The 20499-nt window shown below is 68.4% G+C and overlaps 11 non-coding genes across 11 annotated transcripts; all 11 read left to right on the plus strand.

Annotated features, from left to right (window-relative positions):
* The first annotated feature begins 704 nt into the window (after positions 1-704).
* Positions 705-823, plus strand: LOC137213636 (5S ribosomal RNA). Its single transcript, XR_010938271.1, has one exon. It is a non-coding gene; the product is annotated as a 5S ribosomal RNA (ribosomal RNA).
* A 938-nt stretch (positions 824-1761) lies between these two features.
* Positions 1762-1880, plus strand: LOC137213291 (5S ribosomal RNA). The gene has a single exon (XR_010937931.1). It is a non-coding gene; the product is annotated as a 5S ribosomal RNA (ribosomal RNA).
* A 1902-nt stretch (positions 1881-3782) lies between these two features.
* LOC137213292 (5S ribosomal RNA) lies at positions 3783-3901 on the plus strand. The gene has a single exon (XR_010937932.1). It is a non-coding gene; the product is annotated as a 5S ribosomal RNA (ribosomal RNA).
* A 1902-nt stretch (positions 3902-5803) lies between these two features.
* LOC137213293 (5S ribosomal RNA) lies at positions 5804-5922 on the plus strand. The gene has a single exon (XR_010937933.1). It is a non-coding gene; the product is annotated as a 5S ribosomal RNA (ribosomal RNA).
* A 2700-nt stretch (positions 5923-8622) lies between these two features.
* LOC137213564 (5S ribosomal RNA) lies at positions 8623-8741 on the plus strand. The gene has a single exon (XR_010938200.1). It is a non-coding gene; the product is annotated as a 5S ribosomal RNA (ribosomal RNA).
* A 926-nt stretch (positions 8742-9667) lies between these two features.
* On the plus strand, positions 9668-9786 carry LOC137213538 (5S ribosomal RNA). The gene has a single exon (XR_010938174.1). It is a non-coding gene; the product is annotated as a 5S ribosomal RNA (ribosomal RNA).
* Positions 9787-12480: 2694 nt separating this feature from the next.
* Positions 12481-12599, plus strand: LOC137213294 (5S ribosomal RNA). Its single transcript, XR_010937934.1, has one exon. It is a non-coding gene; the product is annotated as a 5S ribosomal RNA (ribosomal RNA).
* A 2700-nt stretch (positions 12600-15299) lies between these two features.
* On the plus strand, positions 15300-15418 carry LOC137213295 (5S ribosomal RNA). The gene has a single exon (XR_010937935.1). It is a non-coding gene; the product is annotated as a 5S ribosomal RNA (ribosomal RNA).
* A 938-nt stretch (positions 15419-16356) lies between these two features.
* LOC137213296 (5S ribosomal RNA) lies at positions 16357-16475 on the plus strand. The gene has a single exon (XR_010937936.1). It is a non-coding gene; the product is annotated as a 5S ribosomal RNA (ribosomal RNA).
* Positions 16476-19175: 2700 nt separating this feature from the next.
* Positions 19176-19294, plus strand: LOC137213297 (5S ribosomal RNA). Its single transcript, XR_010937937.1, has one exon. It is a non-coding gene; the product is annotated as a 5S ribosomal RNA (ribosomal RNA).
* A 938-nt stretch (positions 19295-20232) lies between these two features.
* Positions 20233-20351, plus strand: LOC137213298 (5S ribosomal RNA). The gene has a single exon (XR_010937938.1). It is a non-coding gene; the product is annotated as a 5S ribosomal RNA (ribosomal RNA).
* Positions 20352-20499: the final 148 nt, after the last annotated feature.

Consider the following 20499-nt stretch of genomic DNA (forward strand, 5'->3'; position numbering starts at 1 on the left):
GCGGGCCCAGTTGCCGTCCTTTCGGCCCGCGAGCCCCTCGACCTGCACCTGGCCTCCCCCACCGGCGCCCAGCCCCGGCGCCGCCACCTGTGTGCCGGTGTGTCCCTCCACAGCTCCCTCCGACAAAAGCCCCGCCCCACCACCACCCCGCCCCTCTGACGTGTCACCGCGGCCGGGTGCGGGTGCGGGATCGAGGGCAGGGGCCACTTCCCCGGGCCTGCCGGCCACCAGGGGCGGGGTCCTGAGCTCGGTGGGGGGTGTGGGGGCAAGGGTGGCCTTGCCGGGGCTGAGGGGCCGTGGCGACTCAATGGTGGCTCCCAGTGGCTTCGGGCCAGCTGCTGTCGGGCAGAAGGGCCGGCCCGGGCTGCGGTCGGGCTGCGCCTAGCGCCGCGTGGGCGGGCAGGGCCGATGCCCAAGGGACCGCGGGCCCCGGGCCCTGAAGCCTCCGGGGCCACGTCCCTGTGAGCGACGTGCGGGATCTTGGGCGGGGCGCCAAGCGCCGAAGGGTTTGCTGGGTCAGGGCCGCCCTGGGCTGGGAGGTGGTCGCCAAACCCTCCGCCGCCGCCCGATACCCGAGACCTCCGTTCCCCCTGCCTGGGCGGGCGAGGGGGCCCTGCCGGGGCGGGCTGGCCGCCAGGCTGGCGTTAAGGCGCCAGCGCCAGCGAAACTGGGCCTCAAGAGGCCGCCCGCGGCCCCCCGCCCCCGTCTACGGCCATACCACCCTGAACGCGCCCGATCTCGTCTGATCTCGGAAGCTAAGCAGGGTCGGGCCTGGTTAGTACTTGGATGGGAGACCGCCTGGGAATACCGGTTGCTGTAGGCTTTTTGCCTCCCGCTGCGCCCGCCTTCTCCTTTACTCGCCCGCGGCGGGGGCCGCCGGCTCCGCCCCCGCCGGGCCGCGCTGCAGGCCCCACCTCCTCAGGCCCCTCCCACCACGGCGCGCGCCGGCGGGGGCGCTCCCCGCCGGCCCGGCCGGCTAGGCGGCCAGAAGGCGGCCCTGGAAGGCAGTCGCACCCCAGACGCTCCCGGGGTGGCTGGCCCGGACCCAGACTCCGCCGCGGGCCCAGTTGCCGTCCTTTCGGCCCGCGAGCCCCTCGACCTGCACCTGGCCGCCCCCACCGGCGCCCAGCCCCGGCGCCGCCACCTGTGTGCCGGTGTGTCCCTCCACAGCTCCCTCCGACAAAAGCCCCGCCCCACCACCACCCCGCCCCTCTGGCGTGTCACCGCGGCCGGGTGCGGGAGCGGGATCGAGGGCAGGGGCCGCTTCCCCGGGCCTGCCGGCCACCAGGGGCGGGGTCCTGAGCTCGGCGGGGGGTGTGGGGGCAAGGGTGGCCTTGCCGGGGCTGAGGGGCCGTGGCGACTCAATGGAGGCTCGCGGTGGCTTCGGGCCGGCTGCTGTCGGGCAGGAGGGCCGGCCCGGGCTGCGGCCGGGCTGCGCCTAGCGCCGCGTGGGCGGGCAGGGCCGATGCCCAAGGGACCGCGGGCCCCGGGCCCTGAAGCCTCCGGGGCCACGTCCCTGTGAGCGACGTGCGGGATCTTGGGCGGGGCGCCAAGCGCCGAAGGGTTTGCTGGGTCAGGGCCGCCCTGGGCTGGGAGGTGGTCGCCAAACCCTCCGCCGCCGCCCGATACCCGAGACCTCCGTTCCCCCTGCCTGGGCGGGCGAGGGGGCCCTGCCGGGGCGGGCTGGCCGCCAGGCTGGCGTTAAGGCGCCAGCGCCAGCGAAACTGGGCCTCAAGAGGCCGCCCGCGGCCCCCCGCCCCCGTCTACGGCCATACCACCCTGAACGCGCCCGATCTCGTCTGATCTCGGAAGCTAAGCAGGGTCGGGCCTGGTTAGTACTTGGATGGGAGACCGCCTGGGAATACCGGGTGCTGTAGGCTTTTTGCCTCCCGCTCCGCCCGCCTTCTCCTTTACTCGCCCGCGGCGGGGGGGCCGCCGGCTCCGCCCCCGCCGAGCCCCGCTGCAGGCAGTAGGCAAGGTGGTTTACCTGCCCGAGCAGGAAGCTTGGACGATGGCAGAAGTGGGAAGAAACTCTTGAGCACAGGTTCTTGGGATCCACGGAGCAGCGCATGCACATGCGATGGGTGCCTACACAGCTGGCTTGCTTGTCTGTGGGGAAAGGCGAGATGGGTCAGGGCCTGGGTTCCTGAGGGGCTGAGAATCAAGGCAGGGATAGAAGAAAGGGGACAGGCCCACATCCCCTGAACCCACGCCGGCGCCCACTCACCTTTGTGGAAAATACGATTGAAAAGTGCCCTCAAGAATCTCTTCAGATGCCTCCAGAGTTGAGGGAAGAAGGGGAGGGGGGAGGCCGGGAGCAGGGTGAGCCCTGAAATCCAACCCTTGTCCGGTCACACCCCAGCAGCCCTCCCACCTCAGCCCCTTCAAGACCCCAGGGCTCCCCCAACCGCGCTGCACAGATCCTGCCCTGACCATAGTCACCATGTTGATCCCCACGTTGAGCAAGATGAAGCTGACCGGGATCAGAAGAATTGAGTATCCTTGCTCCTGGCATTTCCTGGGGATGGGGCCAGTGAACGGCTCGGCTCGGTAGTAGTTTCGCTCACCCATGGCCGTTGGTCCCAGGACTGCCTGGGCCCTCTGCCCTCCAGTTTTAACTGGGAGCCAGACTGGGTCATAATGGGGCAGGTGGTGAGGTCACAGTGAGGGAGGGGGATGAAAAGGAGGGCCCAGAGTGGCATTCCCTGGTAACCAGGGTCAGGTAAGCTGAGCCTGGACAGTCAAACAGGGCCCGGTGGCCGGCATACATCCCCTCGAGCGGTCATTCATTCGCTCACCGCCCGCTGACTCACTTGTTCAAATGACACATTGTGTCTCTTGGCCCCTCTTGAGACTAGGAAGACCTTGGCCTCAGAGGCCTGCTGAAGGCCTGGCTGGAGTCCAGAGCCTCAGCCTTCTTCATGCCCTTCACTGGGCCTGGAGCTGGACCTGCCCAGATGTGGAACCTCCCAGTTTGGAAGCAACTTCTTGTATGAGGCTCTCTGTGGACAGGGACAGCTGAGACACAGAGGAGGTGCCCAGAGACCAGGGGTTTGGAATCTGCAGCTGCAGATGTACTTAGTGCATGGTATAGGACCAGGAGGGGCCTGCTGGCAGAACTGTGGCCACTAAACCAAAGGGACCCTCAGGCCAAGAAGGGGACACTGGCTTCTTATTGCAGGAAGCCAAGCGCAGGGACCCAGGCTGGCAGAAGGAGTGGCGCTTCCAAGCCACAGACCACCAATGTTTCCCGGGTTCGGGAGCGGGATCGAGGGCAGGGGCCGCTTCCCCGGGCCTGCCGGCCACCAGGGGCGGGGTCCTGAGCTCGGCGGGGGGTGTGGGGGCAAGGGTGGCCTTGCCGGGGCTGAGGGGCCGTGGCGACTCAATGGAGGCTCCCGGTGGCTTCGGGCCGGCTGCTGTCGGGCAGGAGGGCCGGCCCGGGCTGCGGCCGGGCTGCGCCTAGCGCCGCGTGGGCGGGCAGGGCCGATGCCCAAGGGACCGCGGGCCCCGGGCCCTGAAGCCTCCGGGGCCACGTCCCTGTGAGCGACGTGCGGGATCTTGGGCGGGGCGCCAAGCGCCGAAGGGTTTGCTGGGTCAGGGCCGCCCTGGGCTGGGAGGTGGTCGCCAAACCCTCCGCCGCCGCCCGATACCCGAGACCTCCGTTCCCCCTGCCTGGGCGGGCGAGGGGGCCCTGCCGGGGCGGGCTGGCCGCCAGGCTGGCGTTAAGGCGCCAGCGCCAGCGAAACTGGGCCTCAAGAGGCCGCCCGCGGCCCCCCGCCCCCGTCTACGGCCATACCACCCTGAACGCGCCCGATCTCGTCTGATCTCGGAAGCTAAGCAGGGTCGGGCCTGGTTAGTACTTGGATGGGAGACCGCCTGGGAATACCGGGTGCTGTAGGCTTTTTGCCTCCCGCTCCGCCCGCCTTCTCCTTTACTCGCCCGCGGCGGGGGGGCCGCCGGCTCCGCCCCCGCCGAGCCCCGCTGCAGGCAGTAGGCAAGGTGGTTTACCTGCCCGAGCAGGAAGCTTGGACGATGGCAGAAGTGGGAAGAAACTCTTGAGCACAGGTTCTTGGGATCCACGGAGCAGCGCATGCACATGCGATGGGTGCCTACACAGCTGGCTTGCTTGTCTGTGGGGAAAGGCGAGATGGGTCAGGGCCTGGGTTCCTGAGGGGCTGAGAATCAAGGCAGGGATAGAAGAAAGGGGACAGGCCCACATCCCCTGAACCCACGCCGGCGCCCACTCACCTTTGTGGAAAATACGATTGAAAAGTGCCCTCAAGAATCTCTTCAGATGCCTCCAGAGTTGAGGGAAGAAGGGGAGGGGGGAGGCCGGGAGCAGGGTGAGCCCTGAAATCCAACCCTTGTCCGGTCACACCCCAGCAGCCCTCCCACCTCAGCCCCTTCAAGACCCCAGGGCTCCCCCAACCGCGCTGCACAGATCCTGCCCTGACCATAGTCACCATGTTGATCCCCACGTTGAGCAAGATGAAGCTGACCGGGATCAGAAGAATTGAGTATCCTTGCTCCTGGCATTTCCTGGGGATGGGGCCAGTGAACGGCTCGGCTCGGTAGTAGTTTCGCTCACCCATGGCCGTTGGTCCCAGGACTGCCTGGGCCCTCTGCCCTCCAGTTTTAACTGGGAGCCAGACTGGGTCATAATGGGGCAGGTGGTGAGGTCACAGTGAGGGAGGGGGATGAAAAGGAGGGCCCAGAGTGGCATTCCCTGGTAACCAGGGTCAGGTAAGCTGAGCCTGGACAGTCAAACAGGGCCCGGTGGCCGGCATACATCCCCTCGAGCGGTCATTCATTCGCTCACCGCCCGCTGACTCACTTGTTCAAATGACACATTGCGTCTCTTGGCCCCTCTTGAGACTAGGAAGACCTTGGCCTCAGAGGCCTGCTGAAGGCCTGGCTGGAGTCCAGAGCCTCAGCCTTCTTCATGCCCTTCACTGGGCCTGGAGCTGGACCTGCCCAGATGTGGAACCTCCCAGTTTGGAAGCAACTTCTTGTATGAGGCTCTCTGTGGACAGGGACAGCTGAGACACAGAGGAGGTGCCCAGAGACCAGGGGTTTGGAGTCTGCAGCTGCAGATGTACTTAGTGCATGGTATAGGACCAGGAGGGGCCTGCTGGCAGAACAGTGGCCACTAAACCAAAGGGACCCTCAGGCCAAGAAGGGGACACTGGCTTCTTATTGCAGGAAGCCAAGCGCAGGGACCCAGGCTGGCAGAAGGAGTGGCGCTTCCAAGCCACAGACCACCAATGTTTCCCGGGTTCGGGAGCGGGATCGAGGGCAGGGGCCGCTTCCCCGGGCCTGCCGGCCACCAGGGGCGGGGTCCTGAGCTCGGCGGGGGGTGTGGGGGCAAGGGTGGCCTTGCCGGGGCTGAGGGGCCGTGGCGACTCAATGGAGGCTCGCGGTGGCTTCGGGCCGGCTGCTGTCGGGCAGGAGGGCCGGCCCGGGCTGCGGCCGGGCTGCGCCTAGCGCCGCGTGGGCGGGCAGGGCCGATGCCCAAGGGACCGCGGGCCCCGGGCCCTGAAGCCTCCGGGGCCACGTCCCTGTGAGCGACGTGCGGGATCTTGGGCGGGGCGCCAAGCGCCGAAGGGTTTGCTGGGTCAGGGCCGCCCTGGGCTGGGAGGTGGTCGCCAAACCCTCCGCCGCCGCCCGATACCCGAGACCTCCGTTCCCCCTGCCTGGGCGGGCGAGGGGGCCCTGCCGGGGCGGGCTGGCCGCCAGGCTGGCGTTAAGGCGCCAGCGCCAGCGAAACTGGGCCTCAAGAGGCCGCCCGCGGCCCCCCGCCCCCGTCTACGGCCATACCACCCTGAACGCGCCCGATCTCGTCTGATCTCGGAAGCTAAGCAGGGTCGGGCCTGGTTAGTACTTGGATGGGAGACCGCCTGGGAATACCGGGTGCTGTAGGCTTTTTGCCTCCCGCTCCGCCCGCCTTCTCCTTTACTCGCCCGCGGCGGGGGGGCCGCCGGCTCCGCCCCCGCCGAGCCCCGCTGCAGGCAGTAGGCAAGGTGGTTTACCTGCCCGAGCAGGAAGCTTGGGCGATGGCAGAAGTGGGAAGAAACTCTTGAGCACAGGTTCTTGGGATCCACGGAGCAGCGCATGCACATGCAATGGGTGCCTACACAGCTGGCTTGCTTGTCTGTGGGGAAAGGCGAGATGGGTCAGGGCCTGGGTTCCTGAGGGGCTGAGAATCAAGGCAGGGATAGAAGAAAGGGGACAGGCCCACATCCCCTGAACCCACGCCGGCGCCCACTCACCTTTGTGGAAAATACGATTGAAAAGTGCCCGCAAGAATCTCTTCAGATGCCTCCAGAGTTGAGGGAAGAAGGGGAGGGGGGAGGCCGGGAGCAGGGTGAGCCCTGAAATCCAACCCTTGTCCGGTCACACCCCAGCAGCCCTCCCACCTCAGCCCCTTCAAGACCCCAGGGCTCCCCCAGCCGCGCTGCACAGATCCTGCCCTGACCATAGTCACCATGTTGATCCCCACGTTGAGCAAGATGAAGCTGACCGGGATCAGAAGAATTGAGTATCCTTGCTCCTGGCATTTCCTGGGGATGGGGCCAGTGAACGGCTCGGCTCGGTAGTAGTTTCGCTCACCCATGGCCGTTGGTCCCAGGACTGCCTGGGCCCTCTGCCCTCCAGTTTTAACTGGGAGCCAGACTGGGTCATAATGGGGCAGGTGGTGAGGTCACAGTGAGGGAGGGGGATGAAAAGGAGGGCCCAGAGTGGCATTCCCTGGTAACCAGGGTCAGGTAAGCTGAGCCTGGACAGTCAAACAGGGCCCGGTGGCCGGCATACATCCCCTCGAGCGGTCATTCATTCGCTCACCGCCCGCTGACTCACTTGTTCAAATGACACATTGCGTCTCTTGGCCCCTCTTGAGACTAGGAAGACCTTGGCCTCAGAGGCCTGCTGAAGGCCTGGCTGGAGTCCAGAGCCTCAGCCTTCTTCATGCCCTTCACTGGGCCTGGAGCTGGACCTGCCCAGATGTGGAACCTCCCAGTTTGGAAGCAACTTCTTGTATGAGGCTCTCTGTGGACAGGGACAGCTGAGACACAGAGGAGGTGCCCAGAGACCAGGGGTTTGGAGTCTGCAGCTGCAGATGTACTTAGTGCATGGTATAGGACCAGGAGGGGCCTGCTGGCAGAGCTGTGGCCACTAAACCAAAGGGACCCTCAGGCCAAGAAGGGGACACTGGCTTCTTATTGCAGGAAGCCAAGCGCAGGGACCCAGGCTGGCAGAAGTAGTGGCGCTTCCAAGCCACAGACCACCAATGTTTCCTGGACTCTGGCGCTCTTTATTCCTCTCTCCATGCCCTGCCGCCCCCTGCCCCTGCCCCCATTTGCTGCTGGTAAGTTCATTTTCCCAGTCTGGCTCCCATGCAGAGAGGGCCTGGAGGCCGAGGTGGAAGGTAGCAGCGAGTTGGCCCGCGCTTGGCCCTCCTGCGGTTGCCGCTTCAGCACCAGACTGTCATACACCTGGTAGTTGGCATTGCCTCCCGGGTTCCGGCTGAGTGGCATGAAGGTGGGCGGGGGTGGAGGGTGCTCGGTAGCCTGGACGTCGGGCAGGAGGTGAGAGGGGCGGAGGAGCAGCGCTGAGCTGGGAGCCGGGGCCCGCTGGTCCGAGGCCTCGGCCAGTACCGTGAGGGAGGCGGAGGTGGCCACAGGGCGCCGCAAGGGCAGGATCTCAGCCCATTCGGCCGCCGGGTGCCGCACCTCGTGGGGATCGCGGGAGTAATCCAAGTGTCCCGCGGAGGGATGCAGGCTGCGGTTGGACTCGCTGTGAGCACAGCTGGGGAGGCTACGTCTGTGGGCCGGTGGGGTGTCACGCTACCAGGCATCGGGCCGGTAGACCCGAGGCACCAGAGCGGATGGAGGCTCAGAGCCCTCCAGACCCAGACTCCGCCGCGGGCCCAGTTGCCGTCCTTTCGGCCCGCGAGCCCCTCGACCTGCACCTGGCCGCCCCCACCGGCGCCCAGCCCCGGTGCCGCCACCTGTGTGCCGGTGTGTCCCTCCACAGCTCCCTCCGACAAAAGCCCCGCCCCACCACCACCCCGCCCCTCTGGCGTGTCACCGCGGTTGGGTGCGGGAGCGGGATCGACGGCAGGGGCCGCTTCCCCGGGCCTGCCGGCCACCAGGGGCGGGGTCCTGAGCTCGGCGGGGGGTGTGGGGGCAAGGGTGGCCTTGCCGGGGCTGAGGGGCCGTGGCGACTCAATGGAGGCTCGCGGTGGCTTCGGGCCGGCTGCTGTCGGGCAGGAGGGCCGGCCCGGGCTGCGGCCGGGCTGCGCCTAGCGCCGCGTGGGCGGGCAGGGCCGATGCCCAAGGGACCGCGGGCCCCGGGCCCTGAAGCCTCCGGGGCCACGTCCCTGTGAGCGACGTGCGGGATCTTGGGCGGGGCGCCAAGCGCCGAAGGGTTTGCTGGGTCAGGGCCGCCCTGGGCTGGGAGGTGGTCGCCAAACCGTCCGCCGCCGCCCGATACCCGAGACCTCCGTTTCCCCTGCCTGGGCGGGCGAGGGGGCCCTGCCGGGGCGGGCCGGCCGCCAGGCTGGCGTTAAGGCGCCAGCGCCAGCGAAACTGGGCCTCAAGAGGCCGCCCGCGGCCCCCCGCCCCCGTCTACGGCCATACCACCCTGAACGCGCCCGATCTCGTCTGATCTCGGAAGCTAAGCAGGGTCGGGCCTGGTTAGTACTTGGATGGGTGACCGCCTGGGAATACCGGGTGCTGTAGGCTTTTTGCCTCCCGCTCCGCCCGCCTTCTCCTCTACTCGCCCGCGGCGGGGGCCGCCGGCTCCGCCCCCGCCGGGCCGCGCTGCAGGCCCCACCTCCTCAGGCCCCTCCCACCACGGCGCGCGCCGGCGGGGGCGCTCCCCGCCGGCCCGGCCGGCCAGGCGGCCAGAAGGCGGCCCTGGAAGGCAGCCGCACCCCAGACGCTCCCGGGGTGGCTGGCCCGGACCCAGACTCCGCCGCGGGCCCAGTTGCCGTCCTTTCGGCCCGCGAGCCCCTCGACCTGCACCTGGCCGCCCCCACCGGCGCCCAGCCCCGGCGCCGCCACCTGTGTGCCGGTGTGTCCCTCCACAGCTCCCTCCGACAAAAGCCCCGCCCCACCACCACCCCGCCCCTCTGGCGTGTCACCGCGGCCGGGTGCGGGAGCGGGATCGAGGGCAGGGGCCGCTTCCCCGGGCCTGCCGGCCACCAGGGGCGGGGTCCTGAGCTCGGCGGGGGGTGTGGGGGCAAGGGTGGCCTTGCCGGGGCTGAGGGGCCGTGGCGACTCAATGGAGGCTCCCGGTGGCTTCGGGCCGGCTGCTGTCGGGCAGGAGGGCCGGCCCGGGCTGCGCCTAGCGCCGCGTGGGCGGGCAGGGCCGATGCCCAAGGGACCGCGGGCCCCGGGCCCTGAAGCCTCCGGGGCCACGTCCCTGTGAGCGACGTGCGGGATCTTGGGCGGGGCGCCAAGCGCTGAAGGGTTTGCTGGGTCACGGCCGCCCTGGGCTGGGAGGTGGTCGCCAAACCCTCCGCCGCCGCCCGATACCCGAGACCTCCGTTTCCCCTGCCTGGGCGGGCGAGGGGGCCCTGCCGGGGCGGGCCGGCCGCCAGGCTGGCGTTAAGGCGCCAGCGCCAGCGAAACTGGGCCTCAAGAGGCAGCCGTCGGCCCCCGCCCCCATCTACGGCCATACCACCCTGAACGCGCCCGATCTCGTCTGATCTCGGAAGCTAAGCAGGGTCGGGCCTGGTTAGTACTTGGATGGGAGACCGCCTGGGAATACCGGGTGCTGTAGGCTTTTTGCCTCCCGCTCCGCCCGCCTTCTCCTTTACTCGCCCGCGGCGGGGGGGCCGCCGGCTCCGCCCCCGCCGAGCCCCGCTGCAGGCAGTAGGCAAGGTGGTTTACCTGCCCGAGCAGGAAGCTTGGGCGATGGCAGAAGTGGGAAGAAACTCTTGAGCACAGGTTCTTGGGATCCACGGAGCAGCGCATGCACATGCGATGGGTGCCTACACAGCTGGCTTGCTTGTCTATGGGGAAAGGCGAGATGGGTCAGGGCCTGGGTTCCTGAGGGGCTGAGAATCAAGGCAGGGATAGAAGAAAGGGGACAGGCCCACATCCCCTGAACCCACGCCGGCGCCCACTCACCTTTGTGGAAAATACGATTGAAAAGTGCCCGCAAGAATCTCTTCAGATGCCTCCAGAGTTGAGGGAAGAAGGGGAGGGGGCAGGCCGGGAGCAGGGTGAGCCCTGAAATCCAACCCTTGTCCGGTCACACCCCAGCAGCCCTCCCACCTCAGCCCCTTCAAGACCCCAGGGCGCCCCCAACCGCGCTGCACAGATCCTGCCCTGACCATAGTCACCATGTTGATCCCCACGTTGAGCAAGATGAAGCTGACCGGGATCAGAAGAATTGAGTATCCTTGCTCCTGGCATTTCCTGGGGATGGGGCCAGTGAACGGCTCGGCTCGGTAGTAGTTTCGCTCACCCATGGCCCGTTGGTCCCAGGACTGCCTGGGCCCTCTGCCCTCCAGTTTTAACTGGGAGCCAGACTGGGTCATAATGGGGCAGGTGGTGAGGTCACAGTGAGGGAGGGGGATGAAAAGGAGGGCCCAGAGTGGCATTCCCTGGTAACCAGGGTCAGGTAAGCTGAGCCTGGACAGTCAAACAGGGCCCGGTGGCCGGCATACATCCCCTCGAGCGGTCATTCATTCGCTCACCGCCCGCTGACTCACTTGTTCAAATGACACATTGCGTCTCTTGGCCCCTCTTGAGACTAGGAAGACCTTGGCCTCAGAGGCCTGCTGAAGGCCTGGCTGGAGTCCAGAGCCTCAGCCTTCTTCATGCCCTTCACTGGGCCTGGAGCTGGACCTGCCCAGATGTGGAACCTCCCAGTTTGGAAGCAACTTCTTGTATGAGGCTCTCTGTGGACAGGGACAGCTGAGACACAGAGGAGGTGCCCAGAGACCAGGGGTTTGGAGTCTGCAGCTGCAGATGTACTTAGTGCATGGTATAGGACCAGGAGGGGCCTGCTGGCAGAACAGTGGCCACTAAACCAAAGGGACCCTCAGGCCAAGAAGGGGACACTGGCTTCTTATTGCAGGAAGCCAAGCGCAGGGACCCAGGCTGGCAGAAGGAGTGGCGCTTCCAAGCCACAGACCACCAATGTTTCCTGGACTCTGGTGCTCTTTATTCCTCTCTCCATGCCCTGCCGCCCCCTGCCCCTGCCCCCATTTGCTGCTGGTAAGTTCATTTTCCCAGTCTGGCTCCCGTGCAGAGAGGGCCTGGAGGCCGAGGTGGAAGGTAGCAGCGAGTTGGCCCGCGCTTGGCCCTCCTGCGGTTGCCGCTTCAGCACCAGACTGTCATACACCTGGTAGTTGGCATTGCCTCCCGGGTTCCGGCTGAGTGGCATGAAGGTGGGCGGGGGTGGAGGGTGCTCGGTAGCCTGGACGTCGGGCAGGAGGTGAGAGGGGCGGAGGAGCAGCGCTGAGCTGGGAGCCGGGGCCCGCTGGTCCGAGGCCTCGGCCAGTACCGTGAGGGAGGCGGAGGTGGCCACAGGGCGCCGCAAGGGCAGGATCTCAGCCCATTCGGCCGCCGGGTGCCGCACCTCGTGGGGATCGCGGGAGTAATCCAAGTGTCCCGCGGAGGGATGCAGGCTGCGGTTGGACTCGCTGTGAGCACAGCTGGGGAGGCTACGTCTGTGGGCCGGTGGGGTGTCGCGCTACCAGGCGTCGGGCCGGTAGACCCGAGGCACCAGAGCGGATGGAGGCTCAGAGCCCTCCAGACCCAGACTCCGCCATGGGCCCAGTTGCCGTCCTTTTGGCCCGCGAGCCCCTCGACCTGCACCTGGCCGCCCCCACCGGCGCCCAGCCCCGGCGCCGCCACCTGTGTGCCGGTGTGTCCCTCCACAGCTCCCTCCGACAAAAGCCGCCCCCCACCCCGCCCCTCTGGCGTGTCACCGCGGCCGGGTGCGGGAGCGGGATCGAGGGCAGGGGCCGCTTCCCCGGGCCTGCCGGCCACCAGGGGCGGGGTCCTGAGCTCGGCGGGGGGTGTGGGGGCAAGGGTGGCCTTGCCGGGGCTGAGGGGCCGTGGAGACTCAATGGAGGCTCCCGGTGGCTTCGGGCCGGCTGCTGTCGGGCAGGAGGGCCGGCCCGGGCTGCGGCCGGGCTGCGCCTAGCGCCGCGTGGGCGGGCAGGGCCGATGCCCAAGGGACCGCGGGCCCCGGGCCCTGAAGCCTCCGGGGCCACGTCCCTGTGAGCGACGTGCGGGATCTTGGGCGGGGCGCCAAGCGCCGAAGGGTTTGCTGGGTCACGGCCGCCCTGGGCTGGGAGGTGGTCGCCAAACCCTCCGCCGCCGCCCGATACCCGAGACCTCCGTTCCCCCTGCCTGGGCGGGCGAGGGGGCCCTGCCGGGGCGGGCCGGCCGCCAGGCTGGCGTTAAGGCGCCAGCGCCAGCGAAACTGGGCCTCAAGAGGCAGCCGTCGGCCCCCGCCCCCGTCTACGGCCATACCACCCTGAACGCGCCCGATCTCGTCTGATCTCGGAAGCTAAGCAGGGTCGGGCCTGGTTAGTACTTGGATGGGAGACCGCCTGGGAATACCGGGTGCTGTAGGCTTTTTGCCTCCCGCTCCGCCCGCCTTCTCCTTTACTCGCCCGCGGCGGGGGGGCCGCCGGCTCCGCCCCCGCCGAGCCCCGCTGCAGGCAGTAGGCAAGGTGGTTTACCTGCCCGAGCAGGAAGCTTGGGCGATGGCAGAAGTGGGAAGAAACTCTTGAGCACAGGTTCTTGGGATCCACGGAGCAGCGCATGCACATGCGATGGGTGCCTACACAGCTGGCTTGCTTGTCTGTGGGGAAAGGCGAGATGGGTCAGGGCCTGGGTTCCTGAGGGGCTGAGAATCAAGGCAGGGATAGAAGAAAGGGGACAGGCCCACATCCCCTGAACCCACGCCGGCGCCCACTCACCTTTGTGGAAAATACGATTGAAAAGTGCCCTCAAGAATCTCTTCAGATGCCTCCAGAGTTGAGGGAAGAAGGGGAGGGGGGAGGCCGGGAGCAGGGTGAGCCCTGAAATCCAACCCTTGTCCGGTCACACCCCAGCAGCCCTCCCACCTCAGCCCCTTCAAGACCCCAGGGCTCCCCCAACCGCGCTGCACAGATCCTGCCCTGACCATAGTCACCATGTTGATCCCCACGTTGAGCAAGATGAAGCTGACCGGGATCAGAAGAATTGAGTATCCTTGCTCCTGGCATTTCCTGGGGATGGGGCCAGTGAACGGCTCGGCTCGGTAGTAGTTTCGCTCACCCATGGCCGTTGGTCCCAGGACTGCCTGGGCCCTCTGCCCTCCAGTTTTAACTGGGAGCCAGACTGGGTCATAATGGGGCAGGTGGTGAGGTCACAGTGAGGGAGGGGGATGAAAAGGAGGGCCCAGAGTGGCATTCCCTGGTAACCAGGGTCAGGTAAGCTGAGCCTGGACAGTCAAACAGGGCCCGGTGGCCGGCATACATCCCCTCGAGCGGTCATTCATTCGCTCACCGCCCGCTGACTCACTTGTTCAAATGACACATTGCGTCTCTTGGCCCCTCTTGAGACTAGGAAGACCTTGGCCTCAGAGGCCTGCTGAAGGCCTGGCTGGAGTCCAGAGCCTCAGCCTTCTTCATGCCCTTCACTGGGCCTGGAGCTGGACCTGCCCAGATGTGGAACCTCCCAGTTTGGAAGCAACTTCTTGTATGAGGCTCTCTGTGGACAGGGACAGCTGAGACACAGAGGAGGTGCCCAGAGACCAGGGGTTTGGAGTCTGCAGCTGCAGATGTACTTAGTGCATGGTATAGGACCAGGAGGAGCCTGCTGGCACAACTGTGGCCACTAAACCAAAGGGTCCCTCAGGCCAAGAAGGGGACACTGGCTTCTTATTGCAGGAAGCCAAGCGCAGGGACCCAGGCTGGCAGAAGGAGTGGCGCTTCCAAGCCACAGACCACCAATGTTTCCTGGACTCTGGCGCTCTTTATTCCTCTCTCCATGCCCTGCCGCCCCCTGCCCCTGCCCCCATTTGCTGCTGGTAAGTTCATTTTCCCAGTCTGGCTCCCGTGCAGAGAGGGCCTGGAGGCCGAGGTGGAAGGTAGCAGCGAGTTGGCCCACGCTTGGCCCTCCTGCGGTTGCCGCTTCAGCACCAGACTGTCATACACCTGGTAGTTGGCATTGCCTCCCGGGTTCCGGCTGAGTGACATGAAGGTGGGCGGGGGTGGAGGGTGCTCGGTAGCCTGGACGTCGGGCAGGAGGTGAGAGGGGCGGAGGAGCAGCGCTGAGCTGGGAGCCGGGGCCCGCTGGTCCGAGGCCTCGGCCAGTACCGTGAGGGAGGCGGAGGTGGCCACAGGGCGCCGCAAGGGCAGGATCTCAGCCCATTCGGCCGCCGGGTGCCGCACCTCGTGGGGATCGCGGGAGTAATCCAAGTGTCCCGCGGAGGGATGCAGGCTGCGGTTGGACTCGCTGTGAGCACAGCTGGGGAGGCTACGTCTGTGGGCCGGTGGGGTGTCACGCTACCAGGCGTCGGGCCGGTAGACCCGAGGCACCAGAGCGGATGGAGGCTCAGAGCCCTCCAGACCCAGACTCCGCCGCGGGCCCAGTTGCCGTCCTTTCGGCCCGCGAGCCCCTCGACCTGCACCTGGCCGCCCCCACCGGCGCCCAGCCCCGGCGCCGCCACCTGTGTGCCGGTGTGTCCCTCCACAGCTCCCTCCGACAAAAGCCCCGCCCCACCACCACCCCGCCCCTCTGGCGTGTCACCGCGGTTGGGTGCGGGAGCGGGATCGAGGGCAGGGGCCTCTTCCCCGGGCCTGCCGGCCACCAGGGGCGGGGTCCTGAGCTCGGCGGGGGGTGTGGGGGCAAGGGTGGCCTTGCCGGGGCTGAGGGGCCGTGGCGACTCAATGGTGGCTCCCGGTGGCTTCGGGCCGGCTGCTGTCGGGCAGGAGGGCCGGCCCGGGCTGCGGCCGGGCTGCGCCTAGCGCCGCGTGGGCGGGCAGGGCCGATGCCCAAGGGACCGCGGGCCCCGGGCCCTGAAGCCTCCGGGGCCACGTCCCTGTGAGCGACGTGCGGGATCTTGGGCGGGGCGCCAAGCGCCGAAGGGTTTGCTGGGTCAGGGCCGCCCTGGGCTGGGAGGTGGTCGCCAAACCCTCCGCCGCCGCCCGATACCCGAGACCTCCGTTCCCCCTGCCTGGGCGGGCGAGGGGGCCCTGCCGGGGCGGGCCGGCCGCAAGGCTGGCGTTAAGGCGCCAGCGCCAGCGAAACTGGGCCTCAAGAGGCCGCCCGCGGCCCCCCGCCCCCGTCTACGGCCATACCACCCTGAACGCGCCCGATCTCGTCTGATCTCGGAAGCTAAGCAGGGTCGGGCCTGGTTAGTACTTGGATGGGAGACCGCCTGGGAATACCGGGTGCTGTAGGCTTTTTGCCTCCCGCTCCGCCCGCCTTCTCCTCTACTCGCCCGCGGCTGGGGCCGCCGGCTCCGCCCCCGCCGGGCCGCGCTGCAGGCCCCACCTCCTCAGGCCCCTCCCACCACGGCGCGCGCCGGCGGGGGCGCTCCCCGCCGGCCCGGCCGGCCAGGCGGCCAGAAGGCGGCCCTGGAAGGCAGCCGCACCCCAGACGCTCCCGGGGTGGCTGGCCCGGACCCAGACTCCGCCGCGGGCCCAGTTGCCGTCCTTTCGGCCCGCGAGCCCCTCGACCTGCACCTGGCCGCCCCCACCGGCGCCCAGCCCCGGCGCCGCCACCTGTGTGCCGGTGTGTCCCTCCACAGCTCCCTCCGACAAAAGCCCCGCCCCACCACCACCCCGCCCCTCTGGCGTGTCACCGCGGCCGGGTGCGGGAGCGGGATCGAGGGCAGGGGCCGCTTCCCCGGGCCTGCCGGCCACCAGGGGCGGGGTCCTGAGCTCGGCGGGGGGTGTGGGGGCAAGGGTGGCCTTGCCGGGGCTGAGGGGCCGTGGCGACTCAATGGAGGCTCGCGGTGGCTTCGGGCCGGCTGCTGTCGGGCAGGAGGTCCGGCCCGGGCTGCGGCCGGGCTGCGCCTAGCGCCGCGTGGGTGGGCAGGGCCGATGCCCAAGGGACCGCGGGCCCCGGGCCCTGAAGCCTCCGGGGCCACGTCCCTGTGAGCGACGTGCGGGATCTTGGGCGGGGCGCCAAGCGCCGAAGGGTTTGCTGGGTCAGGGCTGCCCTGGGCTGGGAGGTGGTCGCCAAACCCTCCGCCGCCGCCCGATACCCGAGACCTCCGTTCCCCCTGCCTGGGCGGGCGAGGGGTCCCTGCCGGGGCGGGCTGGCCGCCAGGCTGGCGTTAAGGCGCCAGCGCCAGCGAAACTGGGCCTCAAGAGGCCGCCCGCGGCCCCCCACCCCCGTCTACGGCCATACCACCCTGAACGCGCCCGATCTCGTCTGATCTCGGAAGCTAAGCAGGGTCGGGCCTGGTTAGTACTTGGATGGGAGACCGCCTGGGAATACCGGGTGCTGTAGGCTTTTTGCCTCCCGCTCCGCCCGCCTTCTCCTTTACTCGCCCGCGGCGGGGGGGCCGCCGGCTCCGCCCCCGCCGAGCCCCGCTGCAGGCAGTAGGCAAGGTGGTTTACCTGCCCGAGCAGGAAGCTTGGGCGATGGCAGAAGTGGGAAGAAACTCTTGAGCACAGGTTCTTGGGATCCACGGAGCAGCGCATGCACATGCAATGGGTGCCTACACAGCTGGCTTGCTTGTCTGTGGGGAAAGGCGAGATGGGTCAGGGCCTGGGTTCCTGAGGGGCTGAGAATCAAGGCAGGGATAGAAGAAAGGGGACAGGCCCACATCCCCTGAACCCACGCCGGCGCCCACTCACCTTTGTGGAAAATACGATTGAAAAGTGCCCTCAAGAATCTCTTCAGATGCCTCCAGAGTTGAGGGAAGAAGGGGAGGGGGGAGGCCGGGAGCAGGGTGAGCCCTGAAATCCAACCCTTGTCCGGTCACACCCCAGCAGCCCTCCCACCTCAGCCCCTTCAAGACCCCAGGGCTCCCCCAGCCGCGCTGCACAGATCCTGCCCTGACCATAGTCACCATGTTGATCCCCACGTTGAGCAAGATGAAGCTGACCGGGATCAGAAGAATTGAGTATCCTTGCTCCTGGCATTTCCTGGGGATGGGGCCAGTGAACGGCTCGGCTCGGTAGTAGTTTCGCTCACCCATGGCCGTTGGTCCCAGGACTGCCTGGGCCCTCTGCCCTCCAGTTTTAACTGGGAGCCAGACTGGGTCATAATGGGGCAGGTGGTGAGGTCACAGTGAGGGAGGGGGATGAAAAGGAGGGCCCAGAGTGGCATTCCCTGGTAACCAGGGTCAGGTAAGCTGAGCCTGGACAGTCAAACAGGGCCCGGTGGCCGGCATACATCCCCTCGAGCGGTCATTCATTCGCTCACCGCCCGCTGACTCACTTGTTCAAATGACACATTGCGTCTCTTGGCCCCTCTTGAGACTAGGAAGACCTTGGCCTCAGAGGCCTGCTGAAGGCCTGGCTGGAGTCCAGAGCCTCAGCCTTCTTCATGCCCTTCACTGGGCCTGGAGCTGGACCTGCCCAGATGTGGAACCTCCCAGTTTGGAAGCAACTTCTTGTATGAGGCTCTCTGTGGACAGGGACAGCTGAGACACAGAGGAGGTGCCCAGAGACCAGGGGTTTGGAGTCTGCAGCTGCAGATGTACTTAGTGCATGGTATAGGACCAGGAGGAGCCTGCTGGCACAACTGTGGCCACTAAACCAAAGGGTCCCTCAGGCCAAGAAGGGGACACTGGCTTCTTATTGCAGGAAGCCAAGCGCAGGGACCCAGGCTGGCAGAAGGAGTGGCGCTTCCAAGCCACAGACCACCAATGTTTCCTGGACTCTGGCGCTCTTTATTCCTCTCTCCATGCCCTGCCGCCCCCTGCCCCTGCCCCCATTTGCTGCTGGTAAGTTCATTTTCCCAGTCTGGCTCCCGTGCAGAGAGGGCCTGGAGGCCGAGGTGGAAGGTAGCAGCGAGTTGGCCCACGCTTGGCCCTCCTGCGGTTGCCGCTTCAGCACCAGACTGTCATACACCTGGTAGTTGGCATTGCCTCCCGGGTTCCGGCTGAGTGGCATGAAGGTGGGCGGGGGTGGAGGGTGCTCGGTAGCCTGGACGTCGGGCAGGAGGTGAGAGGGGCGGAGGAGCAGCGCTGAGCTGGGAGCCGGGGCCCGCTGGTCCGAGGCCTCGGCCAGTACCGTGAGGGAGGCGGAGGTGGCCACAGGGCGCCGCAAGGGCAGGATCTCAGCCCATTCGGCCGCCGGGTGCCGCACCTCGTGGGGATCGCGGGAGTAATCCAAGTGTCCCGCGGAGGGATGCAGGCTGCGGTTGGACTCGCTGTGAGCACAGCTGGGGAGGCTACGTCTGTGGGCCGGTGGGGTGTCACGCTACCAGGCGTCGGGCCGGTAGACCCGAGGCACCAGAGCGGATGGAGGCTCAGAGCCCTCCAGACCCAGACTCCGCCGCGGGCCCAGTTGCCGTCCTTTCGGCCCGCGAGCCCCTCGACCTGCACCTGGCCGCCCCCACCGGCGCCCAGCCCCGGCGCCGCCACCTGTGTGCCGGTGTGTCCCTCCACAGCTCCCTCCGACAAAAGCCCCGCCCCACCACCACCCCGCCCCTCTGGCGTGTCACCGCGGTTGGGTGCGGGAGCGGGATCGAGGGCAGGGGCCTCTTCCCCGGGCCTGCCGGCCACCAGGGGCGGGGTCCTGAGCTCGGCGGGGGGTGTGGGGGCAAGGGTGGCCTTGCCGGGGCTGAGGGGCCGTGGCGACTCAATGGTGGCTCCCGGTGGCTTCGGGCCGGCTGCTGTCGGGCAGGAGGGCCGGCCCGGGCTGCGGCCGGGCTGCGCCTAGCGCCGCGTGGGCGGGCAGGGCCGATGCCCAAGGGACCGCGGGCCCCGGGCCCTGAAGCCTCCGGGGCCACGTCCCTGTGAGCGACGTGCGGGATCTTGGGCGGGGCGCCAAGCGCCGAAGGGTTTGCTGGGTCAGGGCCGCCCTGGGCTGGGAGGTGGTCGCCAAACCCTCCGCCGCCGCCCGATACCCGAGACCTCCGTTCCCCCTGCCTGGGCGGGCGAGGGGGCCCTGCCGGGGCGGGCTGGCCGCCAGGCTGGCGTTAAGGCGCCAGCGCCAGCGAAACTGGGCCTCAAGGGGCCGCCCGCGGCCCCCCGCCCCCGTCTACGGCCATACCACCCTGAACGCGCCCGATCTCGTCTGATCTCGGAAGCTAAGCAGGGTCGGGCCTGGTTAGTACTTGGATGGGAGACCGCCTGGGAATACCGGGTGCTGTAGGCTTTTTGCCTCCCGCTCCGCCCGCCTTCTCCTCTACTCGCCCGCGGCTGGGGCCGCCGGCTCCGCCCCCGCCGGGCCGCGCTGCAGGCCCCACCTCCTCAGGCCCCTCCCACCACGGCGCGCGCCGGCGGGGGCGCTCCCCGCCGGCCCGGCCGGCCAGGCGGCCAGAAGGCGGCCCTGGAAGGCAGCCGCACCCCAGACGCTCCCGGGGTGGCTGGCCCGGACCCAGACTCCGCCGCGGGCCCAGTTGCCGTCCTTTCGGCCCGCGAGCCCCTCGACCTGCACCTGGCCGCCCCCACCGGCGCCCAGCCCCGGCGCCGCCACCTGTGTGCCGGTGTGTCCCTCCACAGCTCCCTCCGACAAAAGCCCCGCCCCACCACCACCCCGCCCCTCTGGCGTGTCACCGCGGCCGGGTGCGGGAGCGGGATCGAGGGCAGGGGCCGCTTCCCCGGGCCTGCCGGCCACCAGGGGCGGGGTCCTGAGCTCGGCGGGGGGTGTGGGGGCAAGGGTGGCCTTGCCGGGGCTGAGGGGCCGTGGCGACTCAATGGAGGCTCGCGGTGGCTTCGGGCCGGCTGCTGTCGGGCAGGAGGGCCGGCCCGGGCTGCGGCCGGGCTGCGCCTAGCGCCGCGTGGGTGGGCAGGGCCGATGCCCAAGGGACCGCGGGCCCCGGGCCCTGAAGCCTCCGGGGCCACGTCCCTGTGAGCGACGTGCGGGATCTTGGGCGGGGCGCCAAGCGCCGAAGGGTTTGCTGGGTCAGGGCTGCCCTGGGCTGGGAGGTGGTCGCCAAACCCTCCGCCGCCGCCCGATACCCGAGACCTCCGTTCCCCCTGCCTGGGCGGGCGAGGGGGCCCTGCCGGGGCGGGCTGGCCGCCAGGCTGGCGTTAAGGCGCCAGCGCCAGCGAAACTGGGCCTCAAGAGGCCGCCCGCGGCCCCCCACCCCCGTCTACGGCCATACCACCCTGAACGCGCCCGATCTCGTCTGATCTCGGAAGCTAAGCAGGGTCGGGCCTGGTTAGTACTTGGATGGGAGACCGCCTGGGAATACCGGGTGCTGTAGGCTTTTTGCCTCCCGCTCCGCCCGCCTTCTCCTTTACTCGCCCGCGGCGGGGGGGCCGCCGGCTCCGCCCCCGCCGAGCCCCGCTGCAGGCAGTAGGCAAGGTGGTTTACCTGCCCGAGCAGGAAGCTTGGGCGATGGCAGAAGTGGGAAG

The sequence above is a fragment of the Pseudorca crassidens genome, chromosome 19, assembly GCF_039906515.1.
Source record: "Pseudorca crassidens isolate mPseCra1 chromosome 19, mPseCra1.hap1, whole genome shotgun sequence".
Taxonomy (NCBI): Eukaryota; Metazoa; Chordata; class Mammalia; order Artiodactyla; family Delphinidae; genus Pseudorca; species Pseudorca crassidens.